The 23,887-nt window shown below is 35.7% G+C and overlaps 1 pseudogene; it reads left to right on the top strand.

The window, feature by feature from the left end:
• Positions 1–9,000: 9,000 nt before the first annotated feature.
• LOC124994049 (high mobility group protein B2-like) lies at positions 9,001–9,574 on the top strand (annotated as a pseudogene).
• The last annotated feature ends 14,313 nt before the right edge of the window (positions 9,575–23,887 follow it).

Below are 23,887 nucleotides of genomic sequence, written 5' to 3'. Positions count from 1 at the left end.
TCTTTCCTTCATTCTTGCCGCTCTCCTTAGCCTAACTCTAAACCTAACCCTAAACCTAATGCTAGCCCCTCCCACCCCCCATTATATGTCCTCATCCGCTTATCAGCGAGATCGTTCGTCCTTTAGTTTTTTGAGATTGGCTTATCTCACTTAGCATGATATTCTCCAATTTCGACCATTTGCCTACAAATGCCATAATTTTATCATTCTTCATTGCGGAGTAATATTCCATTGTATAAATATGCCACAGTTTCTTTATCCATTCATCAACTGAAGGGCATCTAGGTTGGTTCCACAATCTGGCTATGGTGAATTGAGCAGCAATGAACATTGATGTGGCTGTATCTCTGTAGTATGCTGATTTTAAGTCCTTTGGGTATAGGCCAAGGAGTGGGATAGCTGGGTCAAATGGTGTTTCCATTCCAAGCTTTCTGAGGAATCTCCACATTGCTTTCCAGAGTGGCTGCACTAATTTGCAACCCCACCAGCAATGTATGAGTGTTCCTTTTTCACCACATCCTCGCCAACACCTATTGTTGCTTGTATTCTTGATAATCGCCATTCTAATTGGGGTGAGATGAAATCTTAGGGTAGTTTTGATTTGCATTTCCCTTATTACTAGGGATGTTGAACATTTTTTCATATATCTGTTGATTACTTGTACATCTTCTTCTGTGAAGTGTCTGTTCATTTCCTTAGCCCATTTGTTGATTGGATTATTTGTATTCTTCGTGTAGAGTTTTTTGAGTTCTTTATAGATTCTGGAAATTAGCGCTCTATCTGAGGTATGGTTGGCAAAGATATTCTCCCACTCTGTAGGCTCTCTCTTTACATTTCTGATAGTTTCCTTTGCTGAGAGAAAGCTTTTAAGTTTGAATCTATCCCAGTTGTTGATTCTTGCTTTTATTTCTTGTGCTATGGGAGTCCTGTTAAGGAAATCTGATCCTGAGCCAACAAGTTGAAGATTTGGACCTACTTTTTTTTCTATAAGATGCAGGGTTTGATTCCAAGGTCCTTGATCCATTTTGAGTTGAGTTTTGTGTAGGGTGAGAGATAGGGGTTTAATTTCATTCTGTTGCATATGGTTTTCCAGTTTTCCCAGCACCATTTGTTGAAGAGGCTATCTTTTCTCCATTGCATATTTTTGGAACCTTTGTCTAGTATGAGAAAATTGTATTTATTTGGGTTTGTGTCCATGTCCTCTATTCTGTACCATTGATCTACCTGTCTATTTTGGTACCAATACCATGCCGTTTTTGTTACTATTGCTTTGTAGTAGAGTTGAAGATCTGGTATTGCAATACCCCCTGCTTCGCTCTTGCTACTGAGGATTGCTTTAGCTATTCTAGGTTTTTTATTCTTCCAGATGAATTTCATAGTTGCTTGCTCTATTTCTGCAAGGTACATCATTGGGATTTTAATTGGAATTGCATTGAATCTGTATAGCACTTTAGGTAGTATAGCCATTTTGACGATATTAATTCTGCCTATCCAGGAACATGGGAGATCTTTCCATCTTCTAAGGTTTTCTTGAATTTCTTTCTTTAGTGTTCTGTAGTTCTCATTGTAGAGGTCTTTCACCTCTTTTGTGAGATTGATTCCCAAGTATTTTATTTTTTTCGATGCTATTGTGAATGGGGTAGTTTTCCTAATTTCTCTTTCTGAAGATTCATCACTTATGTATAAAAATGCATTGGATTTATGAGCATTGATCTTGTAACCTGCTACTTTACTGAATTCACTTATGAGTTCTAAAAATTTTCTGGTGGAATTTCCAGGTTCCTCTAAATATATAATCATGTCATCAGCGAATAGGGATAGTTTGAGTTCTTCTTTTCCTATTCATATCCCTTTAATTTCTTTGGTTTGTCTGATTGCTCTGGCTAGAGTCTCAAGGACGATGTTGAATAGAAGCGGTGAAAGAGGGCATCCCTACCTTGTTCCAGTTTTTAGGGGGAACGCTTTCAGTTTTTCACCATTTAGAATGATATTAGCCATGGGTTTAGCGTAGATTGCCTTTATAATGTTTAGGAATGTTCCCACTACCCCAATTTTTTCTAGTGTTTTGAGCATGAAGGGATGCTGTATTTTATCAAATGCTTTTTCTGCATCTATTGAAATAATCATGTGATTCTTAACTTTAAGTCTGTTGATATGGTGAATGACATTTATTGATTTCCGAATGTTGAACCAAACTTGCATCCCTGGGATAAAACCCACTTGATCGTGGTGCACTATCTTTTTAATATATATTTGTATGCTATTTGCTAAAATTTTGTTGAGAATTTTTGCATCGATATTCATTAAGGATATTGGTCTGAAATTTTCTTTCCTCGATGTGTCTCTGTCTGGTTTAGGTATCAGGGTGATATTGGCTTCATAGAACGAGTTTGGTAGGGTTCCCTCCTCTTCTATTTCATGGAATAGTTTGAGAAGTATTGGAATGAGCTCTTCTTTAAAGGATTTGTAGAACTCGGCTGAGAACCCATCTGGTCCTGGACTTTTCTTTGTTGGTAGGCTTTTGATGACCTCTTCTATTTCATTGCTTGAAATTGGTTTATTTAAGTTGTGTATGTCCTCCTCGTTCAGTTTAGGTAGTTCATATGTCTCTAGAAATTTGTTGATGTCTTCGAGGTTTTCTGTTTTGTTGGAGTATAGATTTTCGAAATAGCTTCTAATTATGTTTTGTATTTCAGTCGTGTCTGTTGTGATGTTTCCTTGTTCATTCCGAATTTTAGTAATTTGAGTTTTCTCCCTCTTTCTCTTTGTTAGTGTGGCTAAGGGTTTATCAATTTTATTTATTTTTTCAAAGAACCAACTATTTATTTTGTTAATTTTTCCAATTGTTTCTTTTGTTTCGATTTCGTTGATTTCGGCTCTGATTTTAACTATTTCCTGTCTTCTACTACTTTTGGTATTGGTCTGCTCTTCTTTTTCTAGTGCTTTGAGCTGTAGTGTTAAGTCGTTTATTTGTTGATTTCTACTTCTTTTTTTGAATGCACCCCATGAAATAAATCTTCCTCTAAGTACTGCTTTCATAGTGTCCCAGAGATTTTGATATGATGTGTCTTTGTTCTCGTTTACTTCTAAGAATCTTTTTATTTCCCTTCTGATGTCTTCTGTTATCCATTCATCATATAATAGTGTATTATTTAGTCTCCAGGTATTGGAGAAGTTTCTGTTTTCTATTCTGTCATTTATTTCTAATTTCAATCCATTATGATCTGATAGACTACAAGGTAGTATCTCTATCTTCTTGTATTTGCTAACAGTAGCTTTGTGGCATAAAATATGGTCTATTTTAGGGAAGGATCCATGTGCTGCTGAGAAGAAAGTGTATTCGTTCTTTGTTGGATGGTATATTCTATATATGTCCGTTAAGTCTAAATTGCGATTGTGTTGTTGAGATCTATAGTTTCTTTATTCAATTTTTGTTTGGACAATCTATCCAGTGGTGAGAGAGGTGTGTTAAAATCGCCTAGTATTATTGTGTTGTGGTCTATTTGAATTCTGTAATTGAGAAGGATTTGTTTGACGTACGTGGATGAGCCAATTTTCGGGGCATAGATATTTATGATTGTTATGTCTTGCTGATTTATGCTTCCCTTAAGCAGCATGTAATGTCCTTCTTTATCCCTTCTGATTAGTTTTGGTTTGAAGTCCACATTATCTGAGATGAGGATGGATACTCCAGCTTTTTTGCTGTGTCCGTGTGCATGGTATGTTTTTCCCCATCCTTTCACCTTTAGTCTATGGGTGTCTCTTTCTATGAGGTGAGTCTCTTGCAGGCAGCATATTGTTGGATTTTTCTTTTTAATCCAATCTGCCAGTCTGTGTCTTTTGATTGATGAATTCAGGCCATGAACATTCAGGGTTATTATTGTGATATGATTTGTATTCCCAGTCAATTGACTCATATTACTTTTGACATGATTTGGTTTCTCCTTTATTTGACTATTCCTTTAGGCCAGCGCCTCCTGTTGCTGATTTGCATCGTTGTTTTTCATCTCTTCCTCATGGAATATTTTGCTGAGAATGTTCTGTAATGCTGGCTTTTTTTTTGTAAATTCCTTTAGCTTTTGTTTATCATGGAAGGATCTTATTTCATCGTCAAATTTGAAGGTAAGTTTTGCTGGGTATAAGATTCTTGGTTGGCATCCGTTTTCTTTCAGGGCTTGGTATATGTTGTTCCAGGCCCTTCTAGCTTTTAGGGTCTGGATTGAAAAATCTGCTGATATTCTTATTGGTTTCCCTCTGAATGTAATTTGATTCTTTTCTCTCGCGGCCTTTAAAATTCTGTCTTTATTTTGTATGTTAGGTATTTTCATAATAATGTGCCTTGGTGTGGGTCTGTTGTAATTTTGTATGTTTGGAGTTCTATAAGCCTCTTGTACTTGGTTTTCCATTTCATTCTTCAGATTTGGGAAATTTTCTGTTACTATTTCATTGAATAGATTGTTCATTCCTTTGGTTTGTTTCTCTAAGCCTTCCTCAATCCCAATAATTCTTAAATTTGGCCTTTTCATGATATCCCATAATTCTTGTAGATTCTGTTCATGATTTCTTAACATCTTTTCTGTTTGGCCAACTTTGCTTTCAAGATTAAATATTTTGTCTTCAATATCTGAAGTTCTGTCTTCCAGGTGTTCTATCCTATTGGTTATGCTTTCTATGGAGTTTTTAACTTGGTTTATTGTTTCCTTCATTTCAAGTATTTCAGTTTGTTTTTTTTTCAGTATCTCTAACTCTTTATTGAAATGATCTCTTGCTTCCCGTATTTGGTCTTTTAACTGTTGATTGGTGCGATCATTTAATGCCTGCATTTGCTCTTTCATCTCCTCCTTCAATGCCTGCATTTGCTCTTTCATCTCCTCATTAGCTTCCCTGATCGTTTTAATTACGTACATTCTGAACTCCCTTCCTGACATTTCTTCTGCTGTGCTGTCATTGGGTTTTATTGATGTAGTATCTAGGTTTGTTTGGGACATTTTCTTCCCTTGTTTTCTCATATTGGTCAGCTGTCAGTGGGACCCTGAGATATTGCAGTTTTCCGCTATTGGCTTATAGTGTCCCGGTAGATTTCCAGTGTATCACCTCCCAGCCTTCAGTAGCCTGATGTCTTGGAGGATTCTGATAAAGCAGCTCATCCAAAGAAAACTGCCCCTAGCCCCCTACTGGTTCCACGGTTTGGGACTGGCTCTGTGCGGAAATGCTCTCACTGTGGGCCTGCGCCGTGCAGCTGGCCGTGTGGGAGGAGCCCACTGCCGGAGTGTGGAAGGCTACCTTGGGAAGACTCTAGCTGTCCTGCCCGGCTCCAATAAGCCACCTCTATCTGGGCCTGCCACCCGGGCCAAGCTTTACCCAGTGGGCAGACTCACCTGTGGCTCTATTTCAGTCCGAGTCTCTCAATGCCTCCCCTTCTTAACTCCTGGGTTCTGGAGCGACTAGGGGTGCAGTCTCCCTCTAGGCCGCCATCTTGGATCGCCCCGTGAAGAGAGCCTGCAGCTGGAGTGGGCAGAGCCGCCTGAAGAGGTCTCTGGCTGCCCTGCCCTAATCCCAGAGGTTGCTTGCTGATCGCGGCTCTCCGCTGGTTCATTGCTGGAGTACGCTGTGCTGCAGTGGCTCCGGGACTCGGAGCTTGTTCTGGTCAGAAAGGCTCTCACTAGCGGGCCAGTTCCATTCCGAGAACCTGGAGAAGCTGGCTGTGTGGGCGGGGCCCACCGCCGGAGTGCGCAGGGCTGCCTGTGAATGACTCTAGCTGCCCTGCCCGGCTCCGATAAGCCACCTCTATCTGGGCCTGCCACCCGGGCCAAGCTTTACCCAGTGGGCAGACTCACCCGTGGCTCTATTTCAGTCCGAGTCTCTCAATGCCTCCCCTTCTTAACTCCAGGGTTCTGGAGCGACTGGGGGTGCAGTCTCCCTCTAGGCCGCCATCTTGGATTGCCCCGTGAAGAGAGCCTCACATTTTTTATTTTAAATGTTTGTTGATTACCATTTTTATCTTAACATATCAGAGTTGATTTGATTAGCATTGAACTATATCATAAAATATAGATATTTGTAACAGTATAATTTCATTTACCCTGTTATGTCACTATTAATTCCAGTATGATAATTTTCCTTTAGCATTTTTGAAATATGAGTCTGCTAAACTTTTTTCTTAGCACTTCATTTATTAAAATGTGTTCTCATTTCACCTTTATTTTGGATTATATTTTGACTGGACATCGATGTCTGTGTTGGCCTTTTTCATTCAACTTTGTAATCATGCTTTACCACTGCCATCTGACGTCAATTTTTATCTTATTGGAAGTCATCTATGGTTCCATCAGTACCATAATATGTATTTTCCCCTACAGCTGCATTCAAGATTTTCTTATAGTTGGTTTTCAATAATTTGTTTACAGTGTTACTTGGTGTGATTTTCTTTGTATTCATCTCATTTGGGCATTTTTTTTTTCATTGTTTTTTGTTGTTGTTGTAGTTTATTTCAATCTTTTTATTTATTTATTTATTTTATTGTAAACAAATGGCGTACATCTTGTTTCTCTGTACATGAAATAGAGGCATACCATTTGTATAATCATACATTTACATAGGTAATGGTATTTGATTCATTTTGTTAGTTTTTCTTCCCCCCCCACTCCTCCCACTCCTCTTTTCCCTCTATACAGTCCCTCCTTCCTCCATTCTTGCCTCCCTCCCACCTCCCCATTATGTATCATCATCCGCTTATCAGCGAGATCATTCATCCTTTGATGAATTTTGAGATTGGCTTATCTCACTTAGCATGATATTCTCCAACTTCATCCATTTGCCTGCAAATGCCATAATTTTATTATTCTATATGGCTGAGTAATATTCCACTGTATATATAAACCTCAGTTTCTTTATCCATTCATCAATTGAAGGACATCTAGGTTAGTTCCACAATCTGGCTATTGTGAATTGAGCAGATATGAACATTGATGTGGCTGCATCACTGTAGTATGCTGATTTTAAGTCCTTTGGGTATAGACCGAGGAGTGGGATAGCTGGGTCAAATGGTGGTTCCATTTCAAGTTTTCTAAGGAATCTTCACAGTGCTTTCCAGAGTGGCTGCACTAATTTGCAACCCCACCAGCAATGTATGAGTGTGCCTTTTTCCCCACATCCTCACCAACACCTATTGTTGCTTGTACTCTTGATAATTGCCATTCTAATTGGGGTGAGATGGAATCTTAGGGTAGTTTTGATTTGCACTTATCTTGGACTTTTTTACCTTCCTAAATCTATGAGTTAAAACTTGACACTATAATTTTTTTCATTATTTACTCAATTTTTAATGATTATTCTACATTCTGAAGTTCTTAAGTTTCAGTTACCAAGTGATATTTTCCCAATTATCCTGATGTTTTTTCCTTTTTCATTGTATTTTTTGTAACACTTGGGTTGAAAATTTTCCATTGATATATCATAAACTTCATTAACCACATATAATACAATCTACATGAGATTGTAGTTCCATCCATTGAGGATTTTCTTCCCAACTTTTATACCTCTGAATCCCAGCCTTTGCTTTTTTTTAATTTAGTTTCCTTTTTCTACTTAGATTTTCCATACTTCTAATAACTACAATTATCTTTTCTATCAATTCTAAAATCATATTTACAATAGCTGCTTTGAAGTCCTTGTCTTCTGTCTTTAACATCTAGGTGATCATAGAGTTCATTTCTATTGATTACCTTTTCTATTGACTTTGGATAACCATTTTGCTTCTACTTATGTCAAATAATTTTTCTTATATAATAGACAATGTGGGTGACATATTGTAGGGACTATTGTTAGTTTATCATCATCTTAAAAGCAATAATTGTATCAAGAAATTAAGTTGGTTAAAATTCATATACACTTTCTCATCTTTATGGGCAATAGCTGAAATCTCTGCTCAACACCCCAACCTTCCATCTCCTTACTTTGAGTTCCACAGAATCTTCCTATAAATGGAAATAAAGCAATCATCTAAGAGCCTGCTTGTAATTCACACAAATATTTTTGGGCTTCCTGAACTGTGCTCTCTACTTAAGGGATATGTCCTCTTATCTTATAATTTTGATACTCTCAAAGGTCCAAAATGTGTCCTTTAATTTCTCAAGCCAGAGAAACTTTAACTGCTTATTTCAGAAGAAAAATATATTCCAGACTATATAAAGCAATATAACATTAAATTGTTATATAAATGCAAATCTCATCCACTTTTTGTCATTTAATGATTAACTATCCAGTATTCTTCATGATTTGGTGACTCTGCATTCCTTCCATATTCTTCTTTTTCCTTTTCATTTGGAACTTATAGTTAATACCTCAGAAAAAATTATTTTAACACAATCTAGAAATATATTTAACTTCAAAAATGATACAAAATAAGATATTACTAGACAAACATAAGAAATTTGACCCCAGAGATTTGAAGCCCATGTTTTACACTAAAAGTAATATAAAGGGTATCCCTCATACACAAAGAAATGGTCAGAGACAGAAGCACAACAATGTTCAAAAGAATGAACAAGAATGCAGAAGAAAATTATGAGAATATAAAAATGAAACATTTGCATAAAATAATCATTGAAGTCTAGGAATCATAGAATATATGGAGAATAAAATGTATAATAACATGACAAAAGAAAATTAAATGGAATTAGGACTTCAAAGTTCTAGAATTGTATGGAGAGTTTTGAAAAATCTATTAAACTTAGTTGGAAATACTCATAAGTCAAGAATGCATGCATTAATATTTAAGGCATCTAGTAATGTAATAACAAAAAAATTTATGTCCAGAAAGTTAGTGCAAAAATAAGAGGAATTCAGGCATGGAGAACTCTGCAAAAAAAGATTCTAAGAATTGCAATAGTGATAAACCACTTCACTCCCGAGCCCAGTGAAGGAAGCTCCTCTGCCGGATCCGGCAGCTCTGCGGTACTCTGAGGAAAAGCTCATACCAGGTAGTCGGAGGCTGCCACCATGGGTAAAGGAGACCCCAACAAGTCAAAGTCCAAAATGTCCCCGTACGTCTTCATGCAGCCCTGCCGGGAAGACCAAAAGAAGAAGCGCCCTGACTCTTCCATAAACTTCGCTGAATTCTCCAAGAAATTCTGGGAGAAATGGAAGGCCATGTCTGCAAAGCAAAAGCTGAAGTCTGAAGATACAGTAAAAAGTGACAAAGCTCGCTATGACAGGGAGATGAAAGATTACGTTCTTCCCAAAGGTGACAAGAAAGGAAAGAAAAAAGATCCCTGCGCTCCTGAGACCACCATCTGCCTTCTTCCTGTTTTGCCCTGAACATCGCCCAAAGATCAAAAGTGAAAACCTAGGCCTATCCATTGGGGATACTGCAAAAACATTGGTCTGAGCAGTCAGCCAAAGATAAATAGCCATATGAACGAAAAGCAGCTAAGCAGAAGGAGAAATATGAAAAGATGTTGCTGCACACCACGCTAAGGGCAAAAGTGAAGCAAGAAAGAAGGGCCCTGGTGGGCCAATCGGCTCAAAGAAGAGTGAACCCGAAGATCAACAGGAAGAGGAGGAAGAAAAATAAATGACTGTCCTGTAATGATGTGTGTGGACTGTGTGTGTGTGCTTAGGCAACTATTTTGGTAAAAATGTGAAATCAAGTGCAGTTTAACATTAGCTTCAGTATAAAAACTGTACAGATTTTTGTATAGTTGATAAGATTCTTTGTAGAAAAAATACTTTTGTTAAAAGGCAGATTGTACCTTTTTGAAGGGCTAGTGCATACAGTTAGATTTTAAAGCTTCTGATGTTGAATGTTCCTAAATTTTTTTTTTTTTTAATTTCTTGTGTAAGGTAGCATAGCAAACTTGTAGGGATTATATCAGTAGCAGATTTTTTTTAAGATGTTGCATTTTGTGTTTTTTTTAAAAAGATTTGTAATACCAAGCCATTCATTTTTTATTTTATTTATTTATTTATTTATTGCAGTACTGGGGATTGAAACCAGAGCCTTGTGCTTATGAGGCAAGCACTCTACCAACTGAGCTATGTCCTCAGTCCCAGGTATATGTATGTTTACATGAATGGTGTGAATCTACATTGTGTACAACCATAGAAATGAAAAGTTGTACCCCACTTGTATACAATGAATCAAAATGCAGTCTGTAAAAATAAAAAAGATTTTAATAAAAAATATTTGTAATAAAATTATGTGTATTTTAAGAAATTCAAAATTATCCAAAAAAAAAGTGAGGGGAGAATTAAGCTCAATGGGGTCAATAGAAAACAGGTAGTATTATGAAACAGAAAATCCAATTATAACACGAATGATTTTGAGTGTAAATGAATTAAATACTAAGATTTGTCAACTTGAATTTTTTTAAAGCAAAACACATAAACCAATATCTAATTATAGCTTGCATATAGGGACTTCATTTCCATTTGAAGATACAAAAGGTTTAAGGTAAAGAGAGATAAAAGTCATAATACCCACAGGTTTTTAAAAACTGACTTTTTAATATTAAATCAGGAAAAATAGATATTAAGGTAAAAATTATTGATAAAAAGAGAGAGACATTTCAAAATGTTAAAAATGTAAATCTTACCAGAAAATTGTACATGCGTTTGCATCTAAACTAAAAAATTTCAAACCTTATAAAGCAAAAGTTGACACAACTAACCAGAGAAATTAATGGTTTCACCATCAAAACAGATTTAGCGGTTTCTTTTGTGATTTACAAAATAAGCAGAGCCAAAAAATCTTTATAATATAGAAATTTTTCTCAAAATTAATCCAATCTAATTAATATATATGGCTCAATACAACTAATAATGTTTAGATTAGAGGCCATGGGACACTTACCCAAATAAACCTATTTTAGACTATAAATCATAACTCAAAAAATGTTAAGGGAATATAATTACTTAAAATTATAATACAGCCCTTGTAGAAGTAAGCTAGAAATCAACAATAACAACAACAGAAGTTAATTTATGCATTGTCCAATGTTTGGAAATTAGACATATTTATAAATCACAATGGAAATGAGAAAATATCTTTTGTTTTAAAACTTTTGTGATATAATTTCATTTAATTAAAACAAACTGTGTTATTTCATATGTTCCTCTCCTCCCCCCCCCCCCCCCCACACACACAAGCAGAGTACTATGATGACACATTCCCTTTGGATGAGAGAGATTATTACTAAGGAGATGACTAGAATTCAGTGAATTTAAAAGGGCTTTCATTAAATGTGTATTATTTCTATTTTTTACAATGAGAATTTACATATTTTATTTAATATAATGTAATTTAAACTTAAAAATTGGAATAATTTAATATTGTATCAGTCAGAAAACATTATTTTAAAATGTTGTTTTACAAATTATAAGTTAGTGTAATTCCAATCAAAATAGTAACATATTTTTGTTATTGGTTTACATGTACATTCTGTCCACTTTTGCAGTGTTAAAAATGTCTGTAAAATTTTGAAATGAGAAAATATTTTATCTGTATAAAAATAGAAACTCATAATATCAAAATGCCTCATAGTTGTGATCAGAGGAAATCAATAGATTTTAATGCATATATTAGGAAGAAGAATGAATGAATGTTGATGCATTCACTAGCCTTCTTATACTTCAGAAAATTAAAACTAGTTAAACCCAGGGAAAGCAGAAGAGGAAACTGTTAATATAAATTTATGAACTAGAAAAGCAAATAGTTTGAAAATCAATAAATCCATATGAGATATACTACTTCATGGATCTCCTGTGTTTCTACAGCTCCTGTGAATGAGACACTAACTGTATTTTGTTTCAGGATATCTTTTCAAGGATGATTGCATAACTAACAAATTAGAGAGATATAGTGCCTCCCTCTGTAGCAGGGAAGGCATGCTTACAATCCTATATAAAATATTTGGGTTCCCTAAACTCCTATAAGGCAGTTTATCTTCTTCAAACTTTTCACCCTCATGACACTCTGGAAATTAAAGCTCAGGAAACAAGAGCAAATGTTGAGAGTATGATTACTAGTATCATTGTGAATAATAAACTATCCTTTTCTGTAATCTGGAAATCTTGTGCTTTTTATCACTATCAATGAAATTTTGGACTAACTAGTTAGACTGCAAGTAGGGTAAAAATCTCAGATATTTCACAGTTTTTGACAATACAAGATGATGTTTATTTAGAACTCTAATATACTTACTAAGTACAGATGAAAATAATCCCGAAAAAAAAGACAAAAAAGCACAAACTATAAATATCAGTATGTAAATAGTATAATCCCATCAGATTATACATATATTAAAAAGAAGAGAAGAGGATGTTATGTAAAAACCTATGCCAGAATTTACCTGAAATGAACATATGCCTCAGAGGAGTGACTTACACAATTTATGTGAGAAGAAATATATATTTAAATAAATTGAACATGTGAGTTTAAAAGTCCTCAAATTCTTAGTCTGTAATTTTTTTTCAAATATTTAAGATTAATTAATATCCATCTAACATGAGATCTTTTGAAGAGTAAATAGAAAAGCAAAAATTTCCCATTCATTTTCTGGGGTCTCCGGGACCTCCCCAAACTAAGACACGATAAAAGTTTTATAAAATAGGATAATTATAGGCCTTCATATAGGTTCCTCCAAATTCAGAGTCTGAGATGAGAAATGGCAGTTTGTAATGTATTATTTGTTTACCCCAAGGAGCACAAGTGAGGGAGTTTTAAGGAAGACATGGGAAGAGAGGAAAACTAAAGCCAAGGATGAATTATTGCAGGGGGGGGGGGTTGTAAGAATAGTGGCTCCTTATTGCTGCAAACTCCTGAGAAACTTATAAAATACAAGTAAAATATGTCTTAAAAAAACAAGGAAAGGTTATTTATCATCCAGTTCTCCACACTTCGTTAGTGAGGGATACTTCTGGTACCATAACTCCCTTCTACTTTGGGGACAGTGCCCATGTTGGATGTTCAGATCCTACAGTATGACGTGAACCTTGGAGCAGAATGTAAGGAGATGCATGGTGTGCTCAAGGTGAGATACTGGAAGCACATGTGGTTCAAGAAACAGAACAAATGTAGACTGCATCTGTCCCTACTGCAATGTTCTCTCTTGCCTTCAGCCCTAACAATATTGATTGGGTGAGAATAAACTGTTACTGAAGAAATACCCATTAGGCAGATTTTCAACTATGTTACATGCTGCCTCAGAAATGAAAGAAATGCCACAGTTCAGTTCATCTTGTAATATAGAATAAAATATGCAATAAATTACCTTATACTTTCAGTGAAATATACCAAAATGTCCCAGATCACTAGACCATTTAATCTTTATATGTTTTATATGCCAATCTTGTAGCATCTATGTTTGCTTCTTCTTTTTAACCAGGTCATTTTAGGATTACTCATTAAAACTGGGACGTGGTAAGAGGCAATAAACGCAAGGTGTCTATGGGCTAAAATGAGACGGAGAAGGAAAATTAATATCATCGTTGGACAAGATATTAATGCACATTGCTATCCCTCCTGAATGAATGCAAATACTTTGAATCCCCTTTTCTGAAGTTGATTAAAATGAATAATTTTCCAGATCAGTAAAGGTTATGTTAAGTTCCAGGACAGGTCCCACATCCAGTAGAGTAGCTAGCTTTGAGGTTTTCATTTGATGTTCTATATTTCCCACAATTTATTTTTTTGTCCTCTAGGGATAGACATATTAAATTGGGATCTGAAAACTTTGAGTTCTCGAGGATCAACTTATTTATTGAGAATTATCCTAAGATTAAATTGTGCTTTTATTTACTGCTTGGCCTGAAATGAGGGCGATTTTTTGGACATTTTTTTTTCTTTTGACTTTTCTTAACATAGATGCTTACTATATAGCTGTTGATATGTCATTTGTTAAGTACACTACAACCAAATATGCATTCTTGGAACCTAATAACTACTTGGAGGTTCTGTGAAAATAATGGTTTCACTTTGTAAGAATGATTTGGAGAAGGATTTCTGGCAATTCATTAAGTTTCCATTTTCACCTGGGGACCTTGATAACATTTATGCTTTTCTAATAAAATAATTTTTTAGGCTTGTTATCTAATAGTTAACACATTAATAAAATTTCGTATATTTCTATGTACTGTATTCAAAGGCAGCAGATTTTGGGGGAAAAGTTTACACTAAATGGTTTAAGAAAGTAATTTTCTAAAGGAATGTAGCCTCCACTTCAATCCTTATGCTCAGGGTTTGAGATATAAGTCAGGTCTAAAAATAGGGTGAGTGATAACTATCTTCCATTTTTGGAGATAACATCAAACCTCTGCTTGTCAGATTTCAGTTTTGTGTTTTTTTTTTTTTTTTTTAAGGTTATGTGTGTCAATACCAAATTCAGCAGTCTAACACACTAAAATGATCATGGGCTATTAACTGTCACCACAGATCCCTATGAGAGAAAGCACCTGGATGTCATTCTGGCAATGCTATTAGGATAATTACGTTTATAAAAAATATAAGACCATATTTTAAAAAAAATCTGTATGAAATGATGTGAATACATGTCTTTCTCACCAGGAGCAAGAGGGCTAGGTTTTTAATTCAGATTCCTTTAATCATGTCATGGGCATACTCTCAAAGAGTGTTAATCACCCTGATATTCTGACCTGTTTCCTATGCAAAGTGACCTCCAAATCTTCACAAGAAAACAAATCAACAAATAAAAAAGCTGCAAGCAAAGTAATGCAAGTGCTGTCAGTTGAAAATGGCCCAACATCACTGAAAGGGTACAGATTTGGGGCAGCAGGGTCTGCTACACCATACCCCCTATTCTATTCAGACCCATGTACCTCCCTAAGATATGGAAACATTCTTTGTTATAAAGATAGAAGCACAAGGCTTATCTCCCCCTAGAGAAAACCGTTTTGACTCCAGAGTATAGGAATTCAAGATCCTTCCTATTTTGACTCTATAGAGATTCTTGGAAGGGGAAGAACAATTGCCCTTTTCTTTTATGTAGATACACAAATTAATTTTTTCCATGATCTTTACCTATAATAGACTTTATTACATATAGGATGCTATCCAGTTTTCCCCAAATCTCCTTAGGGGTAATTGAGACAAAGGCAACCCAATCATTTATTATAGCATACATCCTATTCAAGAAACTCCTGCCCTCATGAGCTAATCACCACCAAAACAAAACACACACACACACACACACACACACACACACACACACACAAAACACTCTACTAAAACTGTTACCTTGGGGTTAGGATTTTAATCATACAAACTTTGTGAAAGCATATTCAGACAATAGCACTAGTTCACATGCTACAAATAATAACACTTTTACCTAACAATTCAAAAGTAGAGTATAAAATAAAATTAAAAATTAATTTCTATTCATGATATCCAAAATTTTTAGGCACTTAGGAATAAGTCTGATGAGGCATTTAAAACCTTTTTGGAGAAATCAAAAACATTTTTTTAAGTCAATGGTATAAAAAGAAGTTTAAAAATAATAGAAGACTTTCTTATATATACAATGGAATTAAACAGAATAAAGAATCTCCTTCACATTTCTCAGATGTGATCAAAATAGTAAAATTCAGCTATTAATTTTATAGTTATAACCTAATATGAAGTTGTTACATCTATCTTCCTCAAAGAATGAGAAAATATATAATTGTACAGTATTTAAAATGAACTGAAATTGTTAAATTTTTCACAAAATATTCAGTATTTGAAAAAATTATGGTTTGTTAAAAAAAGTTAATTAACTAATATGTGGGAAAACTTAGAGACAAGGAATATTACCCAATCATTTATCAAAAGAAAATCATAAGGTTACCACGGCTGTTTGAAGATCAACAGAGTAGTAGACGATTTTTTTGGCACATAAGATCTGCTTCATTGTGCTATGGATGAGTTGGGTCTCTACTACAAAGATGGTACTAAGAGAATGCTAGAGTCAAGCAACATATACATTTTAAATAGAAATTTTAAATGGTCCTTTTACTTCACATTCATTCCTTTTTTTGAGAGCTACCAGAAATTTTAGTTTCCTCCAAGATGATCATTTTAATAACAACTGTTATAAATGTTATTTATAACGTTATAAATGTTATTATATAACATATAAACTGTTATATATGTTAATTTCCTGCCATTTTGACATTTTCAGTTACCTCAGCAAACCAAAATTTTGTTCCACTGTCTACTTTTTTATAAATACATAATTTAAATTTTAGAAGGAACTTATTAAACTCATTTTCTAGACTAATTTGAATTTATGTAGGAACAAGCAAGAATTTCTCAGGAGATTAATGATTAAGAGAAAGCAACTATAAATATGACCTCTGTTGTCCCTTTATTATGGTATAAATTTGAAGTCAGTAAATAAAAGGAACATCCATGAGGATATAACGATAACAAAAGCCATCTATGTTGATTCTTAGTTCTCTAATCCTCTGGATTCCTAGTGGCAAGTCAAAAACCTACAAACTGATTATTGCAGTTCGAGTCAGGTTTCCAATTTCTTCCAGCATAGGTCATCTTAACTGATGTGCCTGTCTAGAGATTAAAAAGTTTTATCTATCATAAGTAAAGTGAATGATAAAAAAGAGAATTGAATTGCAGTTCAGATAAGATAATAAGAAGTATTTCTCTAATACTTTAAGGTGGTAATTACCAAGTTAATGGTTTCCAAAATAAATCCTCAAGTGGTATAAAATTCCACCTGTTCTATGAATTGGTGTCTGATATTTACCCAACCCAAACATATATTTATGCTTATATTCTAGCTTTGAAATGAAAAAAAAAAAAAAAACACGCAATAGCAATTTTATATGGAACAAAAACATTTACATTGTCAAGGATGTAAGTATAATACTGTAATGTTGCATTTGTTATCATTTTCTGTTTTTATGTTTTCTCATATAGCCAATGAGATAGAAACTAAGCTTATCAAATGAATATGCCTAATCCCTTCCTTCAAAGAGTTTATAATTGATACCTGGTAGGTATTAAGTAATGAATGAAGTTCATAGGTCAATTGATATTGAGAACATGCAAATAGCTGAGAAATACAACAATTTAAAAATCCGAAATGAAAAGGAGGACCACAGGAAGCATGTAGAACAGCAATTCCTTACCTAGAAATGAGTAATCGCTTTGTAAATAACAATAATGATCATCGTATCTTCACTTAATTATTCCCTGATTTGTAATTAAAATCACAGAAGTTCAAGAAAGTATATTTTTGTATCTTCCTTGGTAAACCATGTGGGATCTTTTCCTCTTAATTTTGTGCAAGAGAAAAATAAAACATACAGAGAAAAACACATATAGCAATACATCTTGGTTATGAGGCATTGTAACGGTTTATTTTTATAGGGAACATATACACTCTTTTTTCCAGATATAAGTTAAGCAGATAATGTTTAGGTACAGACATGTTTACAAGCAGGAGCATCTGGAAGTTCTGTAATTTGGTAGTTATATAAAGAAAATGTATAATCCACAATGTTTAGTATTGGTTTACACATAAAACTTGAGCTACAACATTTGTTCACCATACAGGATATGTTATTCTTTTATTGAGAAAAATGGAAATAAAGCTGTGAGGAAATGTTCTGAATAAGTTCCAGGTCTAGAAAGAAATTTAAGGTACAATTCAAACTAAAGAACATGCTGTTCATTTTGTTTTCACGATATGGAATATACATTTAATTCTGGAATGAAAGAAAAATAAGGGCTTCCTATCAGATTCATAGTCATTGTAAATCCACCTTTGAGTTTAGTAAGCTAGGACAGTATGACATATTTATTCTGAATTTCTCTGTCTTTATATATTTATTTATTTGAGAACCTGAATTGAAATAAAATCAGATATGCAAGCTGAAAATATATTTGGAGAAGAAGCACTTTGGGAATGGAAATTTAAGACCTCTGAAAAACTGCTTCACCATAAAGTAAGAATTGGAACAAAACATTTACATTATAAAAATATTGTTGTTAATAACCAACCTCTTCAGATTTCTGACATTTAACAAAAGACATGGTCAATTATTCAAGATATTATTGAAGTAAAAATATGACCCTCAGTAATGAGTGAGATTTGAGATGTCACAATAGGCTCTGTATCTCTCCCTTCTTCTAACTTCATAGTAGCCTTGAAAAACAGCAGCAGAACTAATAAAAGCTATGAAAATCAGCAGCATAGATGACAATTACAAAAAAAAGAATGTGTTTGGGAATCTCCATAAAGTTAAACAACAATGAACTGTCACCATTAACCTGTTCGAATTATTCCAAAAAAACTCAATTCTCAGGATTTGTTTTAATTTAATGTAATTCAGAATTTGTTGTTAAATAGCCCTTACTAGGGAACATTGTCTGAGACAATCACAGACAATTGTTTAAAATCTCACCTGCCTGAGGTAACAATAACTGGGGCTAAAAATAAGTTAACCAAAACATAAAGGAAAAGAGGGTAATTAATATGGGACTTAAAAAGTTCTAAAGTATTTCTGAAAATCAAGAAGGTAATGCCCACATGCAGGGTTATGTTTATGCCTAAGAAATATCAAAAGAAGCCCAATACGTCTGCTCTGACCTTGAGGATCTGATGAAGAGAAACTGAAATCCCAAAGAAGAGCTGTTTAGACTCAGAGCGAGTGCTCCTGAACACCGGGAGGTTGCCCGGAGGAAGAGGAGGAGCGCGGCGGGTCGCTTGACCGAAGAGTGACTACATCAGAGCCACAGGCGGTTGCCAGAGGAGGAGCTGCGTGGCGAGCTGTTTGAACTCAGAACGACTGCTCCAGAACACCAGTGCCCTGCCTGGAGGAGGAGCGCGGTGGGACGCTTGGTCTAGGAGTGACTGCATCAGAGCCACAGGTGGCTGCCAGAGGAGGAGGCGAGTGGTGAGTTGATTGCACTCAAAGCGACCGCTCCTGAACACCAGTGGCCTGGCTGGAGGAGGAGCGCGGTGGGTCACTTGGTCTCAGAGCCACCGCTCCTGAACACCCGGGGGGGCTACCCCAAGGAGGAGGAGGAGGAACAGGGCGGGTCACTTGGACTTGGAATGACTGCCTAGGGCTACGGGTGGTTGGAGGGAGAAGGAGACCTGAAGTGAGTTGCTTGGACTCCTAGTGACTGCGTCGGAAACCGGGCGGCTGTCTGGAGGAGGAGGTGTGTGATGGTTCTCTGGGTCTCAGAGCTATTGTACGGGGCTCCAGGTGGTGGCTCAGAGGAGGGGCTGCATAGCCAGGTGATTGGTGCAGAGCAGGGTCCCAGGAGCTAGGTGGCTTCTTGCTGGAAGAGCCGCACAGAGACACGCCTAGGGGCGGAGCAAAGTTTCCAGGGCGGCGGGCAGATTCTCTGGGAGAGGCAGCCTAAGGAGACTCGCCTGTGAAGGGTGAGGCTCCCAGGCCCTGGACGTAGGTCCGGGCCCCTGGGATCATTGCAGAGGAAGACAGCCCAGCACAGGCGATAGTTGTAGATAGAGGGGAACCTCTAGGAGGACAAATGACCAGCGAGACGTCCCCACCGAGTGAGTCTTCCCTGCCGGGGGAGGTTTTCCCACAGGGACGGTACAACCAGAGACACAGGCACAAACAGGCCTTGCCTCAGCCCGCAGTCTAGTTCCCCATTGGATGACCATTGGTCAACAAGTGGAGGGACCTCTGCCCACTAGCAGGGAATATACGCCTCCTGAGGGTCACCACCCCTAGAGAGGCAGCTTCTTCATGGACCTGCGCATTATCAACTTCCTCCAAGACTTCAGGCTACTGAAGGATAAGAGGGGATATACTAGCAATCTTCAGGGACATTATAAGTCGATAGAGGAAATCTGCAATACATTAATGACTCATTGATTTCTGAACAATATGAGAAAACAAGGGAAGAAAATGCCCCAAACAAATCTAGATGTTACATCAATAAAATCCAACGACAGCATGGCAGAAGAAATGACAGAAAGGGAGTTCAGAAAGTACATAATTAAAATGATTAGGGAAGCAAACAATGAGATGAAAGAGCAAATACAGGCATTGAATGATCGCACCAATCAACAGTTAACAGAGCAAATTCAGGAAACAAAAGATCATTTCAATAAAGAGTTAGAGATATTGAAAAAAAACCAAACAGAAATCCTTGAAATGAAGGAAACAATAAACCAAATTAAGAACTCCATAGAAAGCATAACCAATAGGATAGAACACCTGGAAGACAGAACTTCAGACATTGAAGACAAAATATTTAATCTCGAAAACAAAGTTGAACAAACAGAGAAGATGGTAAGAAATCATGAACAGAATCTGCAAGAACTATGGGATATCATGAAAAGGCCAAATTTGAGAATTATTGGGATTGAGGAAGGCTTAGAGAAACAAACCAAAGGAATGAACAATCTATTTGATGAAATAATATCAGAAAATTTCCCAAATCTGAAGAATGAAATGGAAAATCAAGTCCAAGAGGATTATAGGACTCCAAATACACAAAATTACAACAGATCCACACCAAGGCACATTATAATGAAAATACCTAACATACAAAATAAAGACAGAATTTTAAAGGCTGTGAGAGAAAAGAACCAAATTACATTCAGGGGGAAGCCAATACGAATATCAGCAGATTTTTCAATCCAGACCCTAAAAGCTAGAAGGGCCTGGAACAACATTTACCAAACCCTGAAAGAAAACGGATGCCAACCAAGAATCTTATACCCACCAAAACTTACCTTCAAATTTGACGATGAAATAAAATCATTCCATGATAAACAAAAGCTAAAAGAATTTACAAAAAGAAAGCCAGTATTACAGAACATTCTCAGCAAAATATTTCATGAGGAAGAGATAAAAAACAAAGAAGCAAATCAGCAAAGGGAGGAATTATCCTAAAGGAACTGTCAAATAAAGAGGAACCAAGATGTGTCAAAAATTTTAAATATGAACCAAATGACCGGGAATACAAATCATATCTCAATAATAACCCTGAATGTTAATGGCCTGAATTCATCAATCAAAAAACATAGACTGGCATATTGGATTAAAAAGAAAGATCCAACAATATGTTGCCTGCAAGAGACTCACCTCATAGAAAGAGATACCCATAGAATAAAGGTGAAAGGATGGGGAAAAACATACCACGCACATGGACTCAGCAAAAAAGCTGGAGTATCCATCCTCATTTCAGATAATGTGGACTTCAAGCCAATGTTAGTCAGAAGGGATAAAGAAGGACATTGCATACTGCTTAAGGGAAGCATAAATCAGCAAGATATAACAATCATAAACATCTATGCCCCAAACAGTGACTCATCCATGTATGTTAAACAAATCCTTCTCAATTTTAGAAACCAAATAGACCGTAACACAATAATACTAGGTGATTTTAACACGCCTCTCTCACCACTGGACAGATCTTCCAAACAATAATTGAACAAAGAAACCATAGATCTCAATAACACAATCAATAATTTAGACTTAACAGACATTTATAGAATATACCATCCAACCAAGAGCGAATACACTTTCTTCTCAGCAGCACATGGATCCTTCTCTAAAATAGACCATATATTATGCCACAAAGCTAATGTCAGCAAATACAAGAAGATAGAGACACTACCTTGTATTCTATCAGATCATAATGGATTGAAGTTACAAATTAATGAAAGAGTAAAAAACAGAAACTACTCCAACACCTGGAGATTAAACAATATGCTACTATATGATGAATGGATAACAGAAGATATTAGGAAGGAAATTAAAAAATTCTTAGAGGTAAATGAGAACAAAGAAACATCATATCAAAATCTCTGGGACACTATGAAAGCAGTACTTAGAGGAAGATTTATTTCATGGAGCGCATTTAATAAAAGAAGTAAAACTCAAAAAATAAATGACCTAACACTACAGCTCAAAGCCCTAGAAAAAGAAGAACAGACCAACACCAAAAGTAGTAGAAGACAGGAAATAGTTAAACTCAGAGCTGAAATCAACGAAATTGAAATGAAAGAAACAATACAAAAAATTAACAAAATAAATAGTTGGTTCTTTGAAAAAATAAACAAAATTGATAAACCTTTAGCCACACTAACAAAGAGAAGACAAGAGAAAACCCAAATCACTAAAATTCGGAATGAACAAGGAAATATCACAACAGACACGACTGAAATACAAAACATAATTAGAAGCTATTTTGAAAACCTATACTCCAACAAAATAGAAAATTTTGAAGACATCAACAAGTTTCTAGAGACATATGAATTGCCTAAACTGAACGAGGAGGACATACACAATTTAAATAGACCAATTTCAAGTAATGAAATAGAAGAAGTCATCAAAAGCCTACCAACAAAGAAAAGTCCAGGACCAGATGGGTTCTCTGCCGAGTTCTACAAAACCTTTAAAGATGAGCTCATTCCAATACTTCTCAAAGTATTCCATGAAATAGAAGAGAAGGGAACTCTCCCAAACTCATTCTATGAAGCCAATATTACCCTGATTCCTAAACCAGACAGAGACACATCAAGGAAAGAAAATTTCAGACCAATATCCTTAATGAATATCGACGCAAAAATTCTCAACAAAATTTTAGCAAATCGCATACAAAAACATATTAAAAAGATAGTGCACCATGATCAAATGGGTTTCATCCCAGGGATGCAAGGTTGGTTCAACATCAGGAAATCAATAAATGTAATTCACCATATCAATAGACTTAAAGTCAAGAATCACATGATTATTTCAATAGATGCAGAAAAAGCATTTGATAAAATACAGCACCCCTTCATGATCAAAACACTAGAAAAAATAGGGATAGTGGGAACATTCCTTAACATTGTAAAGGCCATCTACGCTTATCCCATGGCAAATATCATTCTAATTGGTGAAAACCTGAAAGCATTCCCTCTAAAAACTGGAACAAGGCAGGGATGCCCTCTTTCACCACTTCTATTCAATATCGTCCTTGAAACTCTAGCCAGAGCAATTAGACAGACCAAAGAAATTAAAGGGATACGAATAGGAAAAGAAGAACTCAAACTATCCCTATTTGCTGATGATATGATTGTATACTTAGAGGAACCAGGAAATTCCACCAGAAAACTTTTAGATCTCATAAGTGAATTCAGTGAAGTAGTGGGATATAAGATCAATGCACATAAATCTAAGGCATTTTTATACATAAGCGATGAATCTTCAGAAAGAGAAATTAGGAAAACTACCCCATTCACAATAGCTTCGAAAAAAATAAAATACTTGGGAATCAATCTCACAAAAGAGGTGAAAGACCTCTACAATGAGAACTACAGAACACTAAAGAAGGAATTAAAGAAAACATTAGAAGATGGAAAGATCTCCCATGTTCTTGGATAGGAAGAATTAATATTGTCAAAATGGCCATACTACCAAAAGTGCTATACAGATTCAATGCAATTCCAATTAAAATCCCAATGATGTACCTTACAGAAATAGAGCAAGAAATTATGAAATTCATCTGGAAGTATAAAAAACCCAGAATAGCTAAAGCAATCCTTGGCAGAAAGAGTGAAGCAGGGGGTATCACAATACCAGATCTTCAACTCTACTACAAAGCAATAGTAACAAAAACGGCGTGGTATTGGTACCAAAATAGAAAGGTGGATCAATGGTACAGAATAGAGGACACGGACACAAACCCAAATAAATACAATTTTCTCATACTAGACAAAGGGGCCAAAAATATGCAATGGAGAAAAGATAGCCTCTTCAACAAATGGTGCTGGGAGAATTGGAAATACATATGCAACAGAATGAAACTAAACCCATATCTCTCACCATGCACGAAACTAAACTCAAAATGGATTAAGGATCTCGGAATCAGACCAGAGACCTTGCATCTTATAGAAGA

This window comes from Sciurus carolinensis, chromosome 10 (genome assembly GCF_902686445.1).
Source record: "Sciurus carolinensis chromosome 10, mSciCar1.2, whole genome shotgun sequence".
Classification (NCBI taxonomy): Eukaryota; Metazoa; Chordata; class Mammalia; order Rodentia; family Sciuridae; genus Sciurus; species Sciurus carolinensis.
The sequence above is the reverse complement of the archived record's forward strand: the minus strand, read 5'-3'. Positions and strand labels throughout refer to the sequence as shown.